Raw genomic sequence first — 15,373 nt, 5'->3', positions numbered from 1 at the left:
ACTTTATTTCAGGATATTGAAGGGAAAGATTGAGAAGAAGTCAATGAGGGGAACTGCCAGTTTCCACAATATACACCCCAATTTTTCTGAATTGAAGATAGATAGGGGGTGAGATCTAAGATTCTCTTGATAAGATGTGTTATCTCACTTCCAATAAAAGAACAACTTCACTCTGTATTGTCTCGTATAAGTTCTCCTATTATTTTTTTTCAATTTCTGTTTTTCCATATACCTGGGATTTATGGGTTTCTTGGCCATCTACTATCTGGGTTCATTGTGGATCTGGATCTTCCAGGGAGTGTCAGGCTTTGGATATAAAACTTGGTATCTTCCCTTCTTTCCCTTAATGAAACTGAAATAAGAAGTTAGCTTGAATCTGAAAATCACCTTCACTACACTAACAATCTTTGAGGAAAAAGATAAATATAATTCTAGTCAAACACTTATTCTCTCTAAGGAAAACAGAGTGACAATCTCTGGTCCAAGCTTCTTGTTTCCCCTTCTGGCAGGAATAAAAGTAACCCTTGGAGAAAAAGAGGGGGAGAAGAGACTAAAGATGTCTATTCTGTCTTCCTTAGAGTTACACAACAGCTCCCGATACATGTAGGGCCTCTCTAGAAATAAAAATTCAGCTTCTTTTTATGTTATAAAAGTATACACAGAAATTTAGATTTAAAACAAGATTCAGAGAAAAAGATACCATTAAAGGCAATTATGTGTGTTTGGCAGAAAATGGTGAGGTAGAAGAGGGAATGGGGCATAGAACAGAGATAAATTTCCAGGGTCCCAGTGTGGCTGTCCAGGCAGGTATCTCTTTAGGCATGAGAGCTGCCCATGGCTGCAATTACAGCTGTGTACATCTTTTGCAATTAGGTAGCTATTGACTTGCTATGTATTTATGCTTCTGGGCTCCCATGTTCTCAGTCATGCCCATGCTTCCTGCTCCTGAGTCCCAAGATGCTTCAGTCTCTCCAGGTATTTATTTTGGTGGGGGTGGGTGGGTGCACAGCAAATAAACACTATCATTCTTATAAGTCTCATACTGATGAGAAGTTCTAATGTGAATATCATATAAATTGGAGGCTTGGCAAAGGCAAACAAACAGTGAATATGTAACAGTCAAGTTCTGTGCTCAGGGCATTCTCCTCATCTTCACTGCTTGCTTTCCCTGAATTCCTCCAAGTTACAGTTGTTTATCCAAATCCTGCAAGAAACCTTTCCCAGTTCCCTTTGATCTTAATGCTTTCCCTCTGAAGACTACCAACTATTTATCCCAAATATATCTAGTGTGTACATGTTTTTTAGTCATTTTTCAGTCATGTTTTGCTCTTCATGGCTCCATTTGGAGTTTTATTGGTAAAAATACTGGTGTGGTTTGCCATTTCCTTCTCTAGTTCATTTCACAGATGAGGAAACTAAGACAAACAGGGTTAGGTGACTTATCCAGGTTCACATAACTAGCAATAAGTGTCTGAGAGCAGGCTGAACTCACAAAGATGAGTCTTCCTGACTGCAGACCTGCCACTGTATCCGTGTCAATTGTGGATACATAGTTGTTTACAACTATGCTCCTTAAAAGAAGGGACTAGTTTTTTGCCTTTCTTTGTATTCTTCACATTTAGTATTACGTCTGCGCATAGTAGGAGCTTAACAAATGCTAGTTTATCAAAAAGCAGACGAAGCGTTCCACTTCTATCTTTGAAATGACAGAATGTAAGATGGTGACTGTACAGACAATGAGAGTGGTACAGAGAATGGGGAAGTACGTATACCTGCAACATGGGAGGGAGTACCCACAAAGAAGAGATTAGAGAGTCATTTACATTTTTGAGTGCAGTCCTGGGAAAAAGTTCTTTGCTCTAATCCTGATCTGATAAGTCTAACATCATAAGACAAGTGTTGAATGCTCCTAATAAGCTCATCAACAAGTTCTTAATGTCAATTACACTGAAATCTCCCTTCAAGGCTTGCCTCGTGGAGCTCTGTCTAGTCTATTATCCAATTATCCCTTATGGTTTCTAATGGCAGAGCAATGGAGAAGGATGGCATTAGGATTTGTATCTCAAGGAAACACTTGAGAGTCACTTTCGGAAACAGTTAAAGAGATTAAATCCAGTTTGTTCCTTGATGTTAATTTATGCTGTTTTATTTTCTAATTCTGCTTAATGAGATGGCTGAGGAAACCCTCCCTCCCTGTGCTGGCTCAGAGACTCAGCAAGGTCAAAAGATAAAAGCCTGTCAGCATCATTGCTGTTACCCTAATACTGTATTCTGCTAAACAGACAGATGTTTAGCGAGGTTCTGTTTTAGTCCTGCCCTCTCCCATTCATATTCTCTTCTCAGCCACAAGGCAATTAGAGCCACAAGAAGCCAGTTAGGGAACAAAGCTGGCCAATTTTAACCTCTGATGGAAATACAGACATGTTAAAAAAAAGAGAGAGAGCAATTCATCACTCATCACATTAAAAACTATCTCCTCGTAAGAGAGATGCACCTGCTGTTCTTCCCCAGGTGACGGCAAAGGAACAGAGATGGAAATGGCCTTCTTTCAGCTTTGCAAAGAAAGACTAAACCACAAGCGCACATGGATAGACAGAGCGTACGGACTTAGCGAGGCATTTGCCAGATTGGGTGGAGGGTGGGCCTTGGAGCCACTTTAACCTCTGACAATGGCAAGCTTTGTGACCCTGGCTAAGATCATTTAAGGTCACCGAGCCTCTATTCTTCATCTATAAAAGTGAGATAAAAATTCTTGTAAAATCTAGTAGGTAACCAGGATGACTATTGTCTATGTGAAGCCTTTCCTGATTCTCCAAGGCTGTTCTATAGTTGTAGAAAAATTATGTGTTTAGCATATAGATGTATACTATTTGCATATCATTTATAGTATGCTATATTATATCATGTGTTTTTAATGAGTTTTTTTATTCATATGTTTTATACATAGTTTTCATGGTGTTGTATTTGTTTATATATTTATATATATATTATTTCTACATATAAATATCATCATCTCCAAAGGTTGAGATTTAAACTCCCCGAGAGATAGTTTTATTTCTGTCTTTGTTTCCTCAAAATCTAGTACTGTTCCTGGCCATAACAGTCATTTAATAAGTGTTTACTGATTGGTCAAAATACACCTCTTTGACAGTTTGAAAAGAGAGATTAAAAAAACACCAATAACATCTTCTAATGACCTGGGGTCTTAGCAACTTGTGTGGGGCCCTGAAATGTCAAGTGACTTACTCAATATGCCATAAGTCAGTTCAGAGGGGACTTGAACCCTGGCCTTTCCCAGTCAGAAGCTAGTTATCTAGCTGCTCTACTATGCTGACTTTCCTGAACTGATTAAATGCAGGAATCCTTAGAGGAAAACCTTCGTTATATCCAAGAAATCATACAGGCTGGACCTATAAGGCACGTCACCAAGGTCATGGATGAATGAAGGCCTCCGTGAGAGTTTAGTTACACTTTCAAAGTAACCTAAGGATATTTGCTGCATGATTAGACACTGGCAGGAACAAAGGGCTAATCACCATCATCTCAAAGCACCCTCTTTCCTTGGCAGCCTTATCTCAGATTACTTCCCTTTGGGATCTCCCTTGCAATCCCACTCTATCTCTTGGCAGTGGAGAGCATTTGTGTTTCCTTTCCCAACCTTCTCCCTGCCATGGATCATCCTCCACAGGCCTCAGATGAGAGAGGACCCTGTTGAAACTTATAAATAACTGCAGGAAGTTCTGAGGTTTCAGTGACTTCAGTTCTAAGTGAAAGGATATTGGCTTTTTAGACCTTGGGCAATTTCTCAGAGTGGACTGGACATTTCTTGAGAGTAGAGTGTGTGTGTGTGTGTGTGTGTGTGTGTGTGTGTGCGAGAGAGAAAGAGAGAGAGAGAGAGAGACAGAGAGAGAGAGAGATCCCTGCCACTACTATTCTTCAAAAATAAAGAAGGCCTTCCTTAGGAGGTAATAGCTTCCTCTCATTGGAGTCTTCAGTCTGACTGACCACTTGCTGTCAGGGGATACTTTATCAGCTGACTCTATTCTAGGACAGTGTTGTGAGTCTTTGTATGCCCAGGGTATAGCACAGTGATTATAAACGGTAGACAATTAATAGTGGTTTCTAGTTGGTGTTAATGCTTCTGGAGTTAGAGGGTACAGGTTCAAACTATCACAGTCACTATCTGAGTAGTGTTGGAAAGTTACTCAATGGCTCTAATCCTCAGTTTCCTCATCTGTAAAATGAGTAGATTGGACTCCATGCCTGCTACTTTTCCAGCTACTTTTAAATCTATGATGCAATCAATTGATAGTGGAATAAAATAAAAGTGAAATATAGACAGCTACCTTCCCAGAGATAAGGGGAAAATAACTTGGAAAAGAGGAAGCCATGTTGATTTTAGAATTACAGACCTTCAGTTCAAATAGTGGATCTGCTGGTGTTAATCGTATGGTTCTCAATAAGCTATTTTCACTCATGGGTCACAGTTACTTCATCAGAGAATGGAGGAGTTGGAATAATTTCCTTTCTAGCTCTAAAACTCAGGTCCTAATCTTCAGTGTGACATAATCTGTACAATCTAATAGATTGGAATTTGATATTCCAAGAGAAACTTCACTCAAATGGGCTAGCACAATATGGTTCCTTGGAAAGTTTCTTTTCATCTACTTTGTGAGAAGCAAGAAGATGGGTTATCAGTCTCTTCCCTTGCAGTAAGTAGCCACTTGATGTCAATCAAATTATAATTCAGCAAAGTCTAAAAAAAAGGTATTTCAATTCCAACGGCCTCTGGATGAACACAGAATCCTCTGGGCTATGTCTGTGCTGGTTCGTGAGGTGGAAGCACTTTAACTTAAGAAGGATTGGAGGACATGGGGGAGAAGCCATGGCTAGGTGCCTTCATCATGTGGATGGTTCCTGGCAGATCAAAGGTGAGCCAAGGGAAGGAAAAGACTTGTCAGTCTATGAGGCTTGCTGAATGCCCACTGTGTTCTGAGCATTTCATTTTCTTTTCTTCTATCACCCTATCCTTTAAAAAAAAAAATACAACAGGGTATTTTCCATTATGAAAGTACTAATCCCATTTCACCAAGTAAAGTTTAAGGACTTATCAAAATAAACACACTCTTCAGGTTATAGCCAAGGGACTGAGTGCTCCAGCTGAAGGTTTTTTAAAGCTTCTCTCCTGGGACACATTTCAGAGATCGTATTTGTATAGTGAATAATACTGCAATATATTTTAGACAATTTTCCAAGTGGTGTTGGTGTGAATTCCTGCTAAGTCCTTGGGAGGCAATCAAGTATTCCTTTGCCAATCAGGAAATGCTATTATGTGGTGGTCAGGCCAAAAAAAAAAAAAAAAAAAGAAAAGAAAAGAAAAGAAAAGAAAAAAGAAATGAAAGTTGGGATAAGAAATCTGAGTCTGTTGTGTTATTAAAAGATAGTGGTAGGAAAATAAAGAAAAAAAAGGAAAGAATTTTTAAGCTCTTGCCCAACCGCTTCTTTCCAACCACCATTCCAATGGCACGTGTTCCATTAAAGTTTAAATGTGTACTAATAAATTGAAAACTAACAGATCAGTAACTAAGGTTAATTATTATTAACCATCATTTGTATAGTACTTTGAAATTTATAAGTGTTTTATAAGTATTATTCAATTTCATCCTTTTGATAACATAGGGGAGTAGGTACTATTATTATCCCTATTTTATTGATAAAGAAACTGAATCTGGCTAAGTGATTTGCCTAGCGTCACAGAGCTAGTAAGCCTCCCTTGTCAGATTTGACTGATGACGATGATGAAGACGATGACGATGACTATTATTACTACCATTACTACTTCTATGATTACTTCTACTACTATTACTACTACTACTACTACTACTACTATTACTACTACTACTATAATTACTACTGCTACTACTATGACAACTACAACAGCTACTATGACTACGATTATTCCTGCCATTATTATTATTACTACTACTACTACTATTGTACATTTTTAGATATAATTCCCTGTAATGTTCTTGATTTGGTTTTCTTGGGGGTCTCTGGAGCAGCCTTCATTTCATTTCAGTAACCACCACAAGAACAGCCAGGTGTTGAAGTCCAAATCCTTTTATTGTCTCTTTCAAAGTCTTTTCCCCTTTCCTGGGGCTCAGTTAGCTTTCTTAGAGTTCTTCTGGAGTCTTGGTTCCAGTGGAGAAAATGCAGGAGGCCAGGCCTATCACCAGAAGCCTGACTGAAAGTGAAAATGAATTTCTCTCTATTTCCCCCTGAGAGCTTAAGCTCCTGCCTCCAGTTCTCTTGTCTTCTCTGCCTCTGAATCTGAGGGCTTTCTGAGTCCCAGCTTATATACTCCACACTGAGTATAAACCGACCATTGTATCTCTAGGAAACCATTATTTTGTTGTAAGATTAAATCAATCATACTGAATTTAGAGTACTATTAATCACCACACTAAACATTGTCTCCTCAATTCCACTTAGCACCTTGTTTCAAGTTCTGGCCCATAACAATTCTCTTGCACACTTAATAGATTATAGCATAACATAAACATAACTTTTATATATGATGGGAAAACAGAAAATTTGTATACATCAGTCTGGAATAAACGCACAGTGTCTCTAAGGTGTGCCTGTAGCTTTCATGTAATATTGTACATACAGCTAGGTTAAACAATCATTTGCAACAAAAAGAATTGCAGCTTTTCATCAAGATTTCCTGAATATGGACATTCTAGCAGACGCCAATATTCCAGGTGGAATTGACTTGGAAAGGGTAGAGTGGGACAATGACTTCTCTCAGCCTGATAGAATGCTTCTCTTAATACGATGTAATTTGGATTATATTCAAAAATCAAAATGTCCAACTATTGATGCTTGAGCTCATAGAATCTATTTAAAGCCTCTGTATCTTCATTTCTTCCAGCTACTTCATTTTGCTAAGATTTCCATCAAGGTCCAGAAAAAATAGACTGAATTCTTTATTCTCTCATTCTTCTACCAACTCTATTATTTACTATATCCTTCCCCCCCACCATGACCAGTTGGCAAGTATTGTTGAGTACGAGGCACCTCGAAAGCATGGTTGATAGAGTATTGAAGCTGCAGTGAAGAAGATCTGAGTTCAAATATGACCTCAGACACTAGCTGTATCATCTGGGCAAATCACATAACTGCTGTCTGAAATTCAGTTTCCTCATTTGTAAAATTGGGGTAATAATAGCATATACCCTGTGTCCCCAGGTTGTTGTGAGGACAAACTGATATAATGGTTATAATTTACTTTGCAAACTTTCAAGTGCTACATACAGGCTAGTTATTATTCATTAATCATCACTATACTTTCAGATTATTTAACCCATAAGTCCTCTTCATCTTATCGACATGGATGTCACTTGAATTGAAGTCCTCATCGCATGTTGCCCAGACTATTACAATAACTCTAATTGTGCTCCTATATCCAGCCTCCTCCACATGGCTGAAATTTTCTTATAGAACAGATTTTTACTTTATTACTATCTTGCTTAAAAAGATTTTAAAGTTCCCTGTCTCCTTAGAGGATGCAGGGAGAGACATAAACATTGTCATCACTCATTTTATCTTTCCAGAGAGATTTTTTCACCACGTTCTAATTAAAGTGGCTACTATTGGATATTCCTCGTCTCTGACTCACTATTTCTTGCCTCCATGGTTTTCCATTTGTTGGCCTTCATGCCTGCATTTTTTCCTCACATCTATTTCTTGGAACCCCTTAGTCCCTTCGAAGAGCAGCTGCTGCTCAGCTTCTTAAACTGTAGTTTGCAACCCCATATGGAGTCTCATAACCGAATGTGTGGGTCATGAAATTATATTTTATTATCAGTAAATGTTTGATTTGTATATCTATTTTACATCCAGGGTCATGTAAACATTTCTCTAGTGACAAGATTTGTTCAAAAGTTGAAAAAGTTCAAAAAACCCTGTACTCTTGTCCCAAAGGACACCTTTATGATTCTCTAATGTGTTTTGCTCCCATCCCACTTCCACCCCTTCAAAAACCTTTAAATCCAATTATGTCAAGTTTTTACTTTGTGAAATATTCTTTGGGCTATATGTTGGAAGTAAAAAAAGAATTCCTTATCCTAAAATATAAGGAATCAGCCCTCCTCTCAGGGAGCTCGCAATATAATGAACCAAAATATCTTTGAATTTACTTTGAATATGTTTTATATTTACTTATCTTTAAACCCATAATTTCCCCCAAGCATGTCGTAAGCTCCTGGAGAACAGATTTTTTTTTTTTTTTCATTTCTGCCTTTGTATTCTTGGCCTTAGCACAGTACCTGGAACTGAATAAGTATTTAATAAATGCTTGATGAATGACACACTTTGCTACTTCCGTGATTTAATCTAATTTCTCTTCCATGAGGTGCATCCCTCTACTGGCATAACCCAGGCTATCCCATAAATTTTCAGTAAATGGTAATTTCTTGGAAATTGTACATAATTTTCCTCCACTGACAAGGTATACCAACGTGAGTAGATTAGAATCCCATGATGCCCAAAGTTTGAATGTATTCAAGTTTGAATTTACTTCTGAAATTGGGTCTTTAGTTAACCATCTGTGTTCATATAGAGACTGATTAATGCTATAATCTTGAATACTTCTTAAATATTGCCTTTTGGGAATTATAGGTCCCATATATGAATTCTCATAATTCTCTCTGTTTCTCTCTTTCTGTCTCTGTCTCTGTTGGTATTTCTGTCTCTGTTGATCTGCCCATCTCTATCTGTGTTTCTCTGTGTCTCTCTGTCTTTCTCTCCTTTTTCCTTCTCTATCTCATCTATAATCTCTTTTTCTCTCTTTATCTGTTTTTCTCTCATTAATGGAATTAAACTGCAATTGCAGCTAAAATATTATTAACAAATGAGAATTTTAAGAAATTATGCTAATAGATGTGGCTCTCAAAGAAATCTGGTCTCTCTCATTTTATAGAGAGGGAAACTCATGCCCATAAAGGCAGAGAACCTTAGGGAGTTAAATTATATTCTTTGGTTTTCTAGACTCCTGATGCACCATTCATCCCAGTGTGCCTAATTCCTATTATGTAATGGTACTTTGGTTCCTAAGTTTTCTAGGAAAATGTAAAGCCATCCTAGAAACTTTCTTTTTCATGGAAGAAACAAATATTTCTATATACTTTGCACCCCCTCCCAAAGAATATTGCTCAAGCACGCAGATGCTCAAGCAGATCAATGATCACATTGATTTGGGAGTTCCTTTTTATAATGAAGATCTCAATCCTTTTACACCTGCTTATCGTGGGCAATCTCTATTCATATCCTCCCATTAGATTATCTTAGGGAGGTCCAGCCCATATGGTAAAACCCTTTCTCATTCTTTCCTTAAATCTAGAAGAAAACATTGAAACATTCTCACTATCTGTCATCCATTTTCTTTAACAATCTGATTTCATGATAAATTAAATCATTGCCCTTCTCTTTCTAATATAGCACTGAAGAAAATTGGATTGTGAGCATTACTTCTCTGGAAATCTGCATTGTTTATCCTTAAAGCAGACTCATGCTTTTAAAGCAAACTCACAACTGTTCAGTATTCAGTACATGCCAAAATTTACTTTCAAATAATTTTTAATCTTGCAAAAATAGTAAACACCAACTCATCTTCAATACTTCAAAAAAATCAACACAGGCAAGAAAGGAAAGTCAAGAGGCTGAAGGAAAATTTCCATCCATATAGAAGCCTGTGACTGCCAAGAGTCTCACAAAAAAGCACAGAATACAAAATCAAAGGCTTGTGCATAAAACTCTTAAATATTCCCTCTCAGGTGTTAGCTGTACTTCAACAACATAGGTATGTCGGGACTGGACAATTGCTTGTGAACAATGGCAAGAGAGAGGCCTGTTATCAGGAAATCAACCAATGAAATAAAACAACAACAGCAGCAGCAGCAGAATTAGCAGCAGCAGCAGCAACAACAATAGGGTTAGGAGGAGGCCTGAGTGAGAATCTCAGTTCAAATCTATCACTTACTACTTGTTGCTGAATGTAGTATAACCATAGTCACCTTGGGATTCTGGTTTTCTGAGATAACTCTGCCTTGAGTGGGAGAAAGTGTTTAATGCACAGGATGATTGAGGAAGCACAGGTCCTTCTATAATGGTATTCAGTAAAATACCACCATTTTTATTACACCATTACTTTGCATCAGATTTTTATCTTCTCTTTTCTTTTCTTGTTAGTTAACTCTGCCTTGCTGCAATCTGCCGCCATCTGCAATTGTAGGAAGAGGCCAGAAGCTTTCTGGACCAAGACAGAATAGAAATGTTCTGCCCTGAATGCTTTTGCCAAGTGATAAGGATGCTATTGACACTCAGAGGAGAAAATGGAGAAATGGAAAAATGAGTCTGGGCACAATGGTATCTCTGACTCTGTAAGAATGTGGAAGAATGTTAAACAGTAAGACTAGATTTGATCTTTATGGATTTAGAAATTGATAATGGAAAAAAAAAAGAAGAAATGATGATTGTAGTGAGAGATTATTTGATGTAAATTTAGGAGTCAGATTTTGGGAGTCGGAGTAGGATTTAAGAACGAATCAATGTGATGCTGTGTGGAGCAAAGGCAATTAGGTAGAACAATGGATAAAGGTCCAGGCCTGAAATCAGGAGACCTGAGTTCAAATGTAGGCCCAAACACTTAGTAGCTATGTGACTCTTAGTAATTCACTTAGCTCTGTTTGCCTCAATTTCCTCTTCTATAATATGAACTGGAGAAAGGAAACAATAAAATACCCCAATATCTTTTCCAAGAAAACCCCAAATGGGATCACACAGAGTCAAACATGGTTGAAGAACAATTATATAAAAAATATGAGAGGGGCGACTATGATATTTATTTTATTTCTTGTTCTTATTAATTTTGTTCTTAATTTTCTCAGTTTCTAATCCAATATTTGGTACATGAAAGGATGCTTAATAAATACTTATTAAAGGGATGGAAATAAATTTGAGAGTCCTAACTGTATATTAGGATTGACTTTATGAAAGACATATACAAATTTAGCATGTAGTTACTAGTATTTTTTCTCCTCTCTTTCTCCTTTTCCTCCACTTTCCTTTTAAACACAGTATCCTATAAGTAAAGTGAGCAGGTTCAATTTAAAATTTATAGGGATTTGTTGGAGGCATCTTGAATTACCCTGATGGTTAAAATTTTCAGTGTGGACTTTTATAGCTTTGTTATCAAAAATCAGTGCTTGATAATTATTTTCTGAATTAGACTTGAGAAAATGACGAGAATGTCCTAATGCAGGTTAAATTAAAAAGTGGATAGCTGGTTTTTCAACATTTACTAGAATGCTGCTGGGTTTACTGAACCATAGGGCTGCCCAGATTTAGAATATATACCCAACTCGCTGCTATCTGTCACCTACATGCCAAGTCTTCCCAGCAGTAGTTGTGATTCAGTCTGAGTATTTGCCCATCTACTGCCACCCTGCCACCTGTCAGCATCCTCCACTCAGTGAGGGATCAGGGAAACAATATTATCTCAAAGTTGGCTTGAATCAGCCAACTGATTCTTCTGAGTTTCTCTTAGCTTTAAGTTGGGTTTAAGTTGGGCCTCAGAGTTAGATTTGAATACAACCATGGAAATTACTGGTCCTTCCAGAGAATTATCCAAGATCACACATGAAATGTCACAGTTTACTTGGAACCAGGGTCCCCTGGAAAACTAGCTCCATTTCCCAGTGAAACTTGCTATCTCTAACTCCTAACTTACTACTGTGACTTATTGTGAAAAGAAAATCCTTGCCACAATACAATATGAACACTGGCCACTTTCTGACAAGGTTCCACATAACTGGCTCTTTGTTCACTAAGTTCCCTCACCCAAATTCTACTTAAAATTTTCACTGTGTCCTGAAGATAATTATAAAACTACCAAGCAATATTCAAGAACCTGGGCGATCCTATCAAGCTTTTCATTTCATGAGCATTAATTAAATGCCTGCCATGCTCCAGGTACAATGCTGTGTGGTGTAGTTAGAAAGATTCATCAATCTGACCTTTGTTCAAGAGGAGCTTACACATTATAATGAAGATAATGCTCACAAACAAGCAGAGAGACACAAAAACAAAATACTGGAGGAAAACTAAACTTTGCTTTTAATTGATTTCAAAATTATCAGATTTGGGATTTAAGTAATTATAAATTATACATATGTATACAGCAATTTCTTTTTTTTTTTTTTTCTTCTTTTTTAATTGGGGATGAGGAATATGAGCAGCTAGAAGGACAGGTTGTAGAGGGATGTCAGTTAAGACCTTCACCAAGAGAAGTCAGGAGCTAATCCTCCTGGAAGGAATCTGTGCGTTCTAAGAGCAGAAGTGACAGGAAGGCAGGGGTTGGGTATGGCTCTTTCAAAAAGCACAGAAATTGGGGATGAAAGATTGGGGACTAAGCTGGATTTATAGGGTCCTTGAATTGTGTTTCTAGACACAAAAGCAAGGAGGGACTTCAGTTTACGTTCTCTGACTTTTCATTGATGGGGAAACTAAGACCCAGGGAGTTTCAGAAGCATGCTAAATATTCTAAAGGAAGTATAGAATGAGCATTTGAATCCAGGTCAACTGACATCAGATCTAGAGTTTTTTCCATTAGTAATTAGCAGAACTGGGATCCAGATGAGATTTTCCTACCCTAGTCATCAGGTTCCAGATTTTTGGACCATGTGATCCTGAGCAAAACATATTACCTCTGGGAGTCTGCCCTTCTCATCCTCAAAAGAATTGGTTGGACTACAGTGATCTGCCAGGACCCTTATATCCTTCTTTCAATGTTGCTCAACATCCTATTGTTAGGTATTGTGCCTTACCTACTTTTAGGTCTTGTATCTTGACATTGTCTGTGTCTTGTGTTCTGAATCAGATTAAAATAACCACAAAGGATGAGGAATGGGAGATATATGGCTCGAGACAGAGTTGGGATTAGGACATGGTGGACATATTACAATGATAGGGCACAAATAGAATTGTACGAACAGGTTAGATAGGGTGCAATTAGATCTCACCTCCCTCACAATGAATAGAATGCTGGATTTGGAGTCAGACAATCATGGCTCTCTCTATTCCAGGCTTTACTGCTTTCTAGCTATGAGATGTTAGATAACTCACTCACCCTGTCTGGATTTCAAGATTTTAGCTTTAAAATAAAAGGGTATGACTATATGAGTTCTAAGGTTTCTTCTAGTTCAAAATCAATCAACATCTGATCCTTATGCTCTTATTCCTGTTAATCACTCAATCACCCAGAGTCCCAACTTCACATTTGTTGACTTCTCTTTCTTATTTCAACCTATCTCCCCATGCCAGTCATTGACATTAAGTCCTTTCTCATGATTCTACAAAAGCTTTCCCCTTAATTGCCCTTTTCATCCCATTACTATTACTCCAAGAGGCCTAGAATTAAAAAACAAAAACCAAAAAACAGCTTCTTAAGTGGGCTCTATGCTTTAATCATCCCAGTTCCAATGTAACTGCATGAAGCTTCCTCAAGCCAGCCTTTAATTATGGACCCTCATTTTTTCCTTCCTGATTACAAGCAGAGTCCAAAGTGCTTAGCTGATATTCTCTGTTCTCCTTGACTTCACATTTTAGTCTTCTATGGAGTCATGTGTGGTGATCTTTTTCTTCTTTAAAATATATAAGATGAATGTTCTCTCTAGGAGAGAAGGTTGATTTCTCAGGGAGATTTTCTGGAGGCAGTCTTAGTTGCAGTTGAAAGTAATAATCACCCAAATGCAGCCAGCTGGTAAAAATACAAACGTTTATTTTCTCCTTCCCAAGTAGCCTGGTTAGCTGAGGCCTATCTCTCTGCTTGGTAACAAAAAAAAAGTAACAAATGACATGAATCAACATGAAAATTTAAGTACTGCAATAGTCTCATCAACAATTTTTCATTTCAAGAAGTCCAATGATTCTTGCAATTACATAAAACACATAAGCACAAAGCAATATAACACAGGCTAATAGTAATGTAACAAATAACATGAATCAACCCGAAAATTTATACATGTCCATAAGTCCTAGAAATAGTCCAAAAGGATTCCATTGTCCATTAGTTCATGTGCCAGGAATCCAATAATTCCTGTAAGCTCTGAAGTACTTCAATAGTCTCATCAACAACTTTTCATCTCAAGGAATCCAATGATTTTTGCTGGTTTTTCAAGAAGTGGGGCCCAGTTCTAAGACTCCAGGGAAAAAACAGATGGGACATGATGGCCACAGAGGTTCAGAACTCAGAATTTCAACCCTTGTCCTGAGTCCTAATCTAGTGATCTTTCAGTCTCACTGTACTGCCTTTCAAGTAGGTGCCCAGGTGGGAAAGAAAGATCCAATATGCTTCTGAAGCTATTTCCTATCCCTAGTTATGTTTTACTTTCCCTTCCTCTTCCTCCCCATAGGCTTAAAGGTAGAGAAGGCTAATTATAGAAGGCAGTAGCACTACCATCTTCTCCCAATAATCTCTATCAAATCCAATTTCCTCCTTATTCTAATGCCTTGTCATCTCCTCACAGATCTGGTGTGAACCAATCAGGTTTTTTATGAAACTCTTTCCATATTAATTACATCCATCAGGTTTCTTTCCAGTGTGGGTTCTCTGATGTGCAGTAAGATGTCCCTTTTGTCTAAAAACCTTTCCACACTGGTTACATTCATAAGGTTTCTCTCCAGTGTGGATTCTCTGATGTCCAGTAAGACAGACCTTTTGCCTAAAAGTCTTTCCACACTGATTACATTCATAAGGTTTCTTTCCAGTGTGGATTTTCTGATGTCTAGCAAGACATCCCTTTTGTCTAAAAGCCTTTCCACATTGGTTACATTCAAAAGGTTTCTCTCCAGTGTGGATTCTCTGATGTACAATTATATACTGTTTATATCTAAAAGTTCTTCCACAGTGGATACATTCATAAGGTTTTTCTCCAGTGTGGATACGCTGATGTGAAATAAGATATTTCCTTATCTTAAAACTCTTTCCACATTGGTTACATTCATAAGGTTTCTCTCCAGTGTGGATTCTCTGATGTCCAGTAAGACAGACCTTTTGCCTAAAAGTCTTTCCACATTGGTTACATTCAAAAGGTTTCTTTCCAGTGTGAGTTCTCTGATGTGCAGTAAGATGTCCCTTTTGTCTAAAAGCCTTTCCACATTGGTTACATTCAAAAGGTTTCTCTCCAGTGTGGATTCTCTGATGTAAAATAAGATATTTCCTTTTCTTAAAACTCTTTCCACACTGGTTACATTCATAAGGTTTCTCTCCAGTGTGGATTCTCTGATGTCCAGTAAGACAGACCTTTTGCCT

General features: G+C 37.7%; 1 protein-coding gene across 1 annotated transcript in view; it reads right to left on the bottom strand.

Annotated features, from left to right (window-relative positions):
- PCDH15 (protocadherin related 15) overlaps nt 1–15,373 on the bottom strand; it is an 859,006-nt gene that overhangs the window by 842,970 nt on the left and 663 nt on the right. The window lies entirely within an intron of this gene.

Source organism: Antechinus flavipes, chromosome 2 (genome assembly GCF_016432865.1).
Source record: "Antechinus flavipes isolate AdamAnt ecotype Samford, QLD, Australia chromosome 2, AdamAnt_v2, whole genome shotgun sequence".
Lineage (NCBI taxonomy): Eukaryota > Metazoa > Chordata > Mammalia > Dasyuromorphia > Dasyuridae > Antechinus > Antechinus flavipes.
Note: the sequence above shows the minus strand (reverse complement) of the source record. Positions and strands in the feature narration are given on the sequence as shown.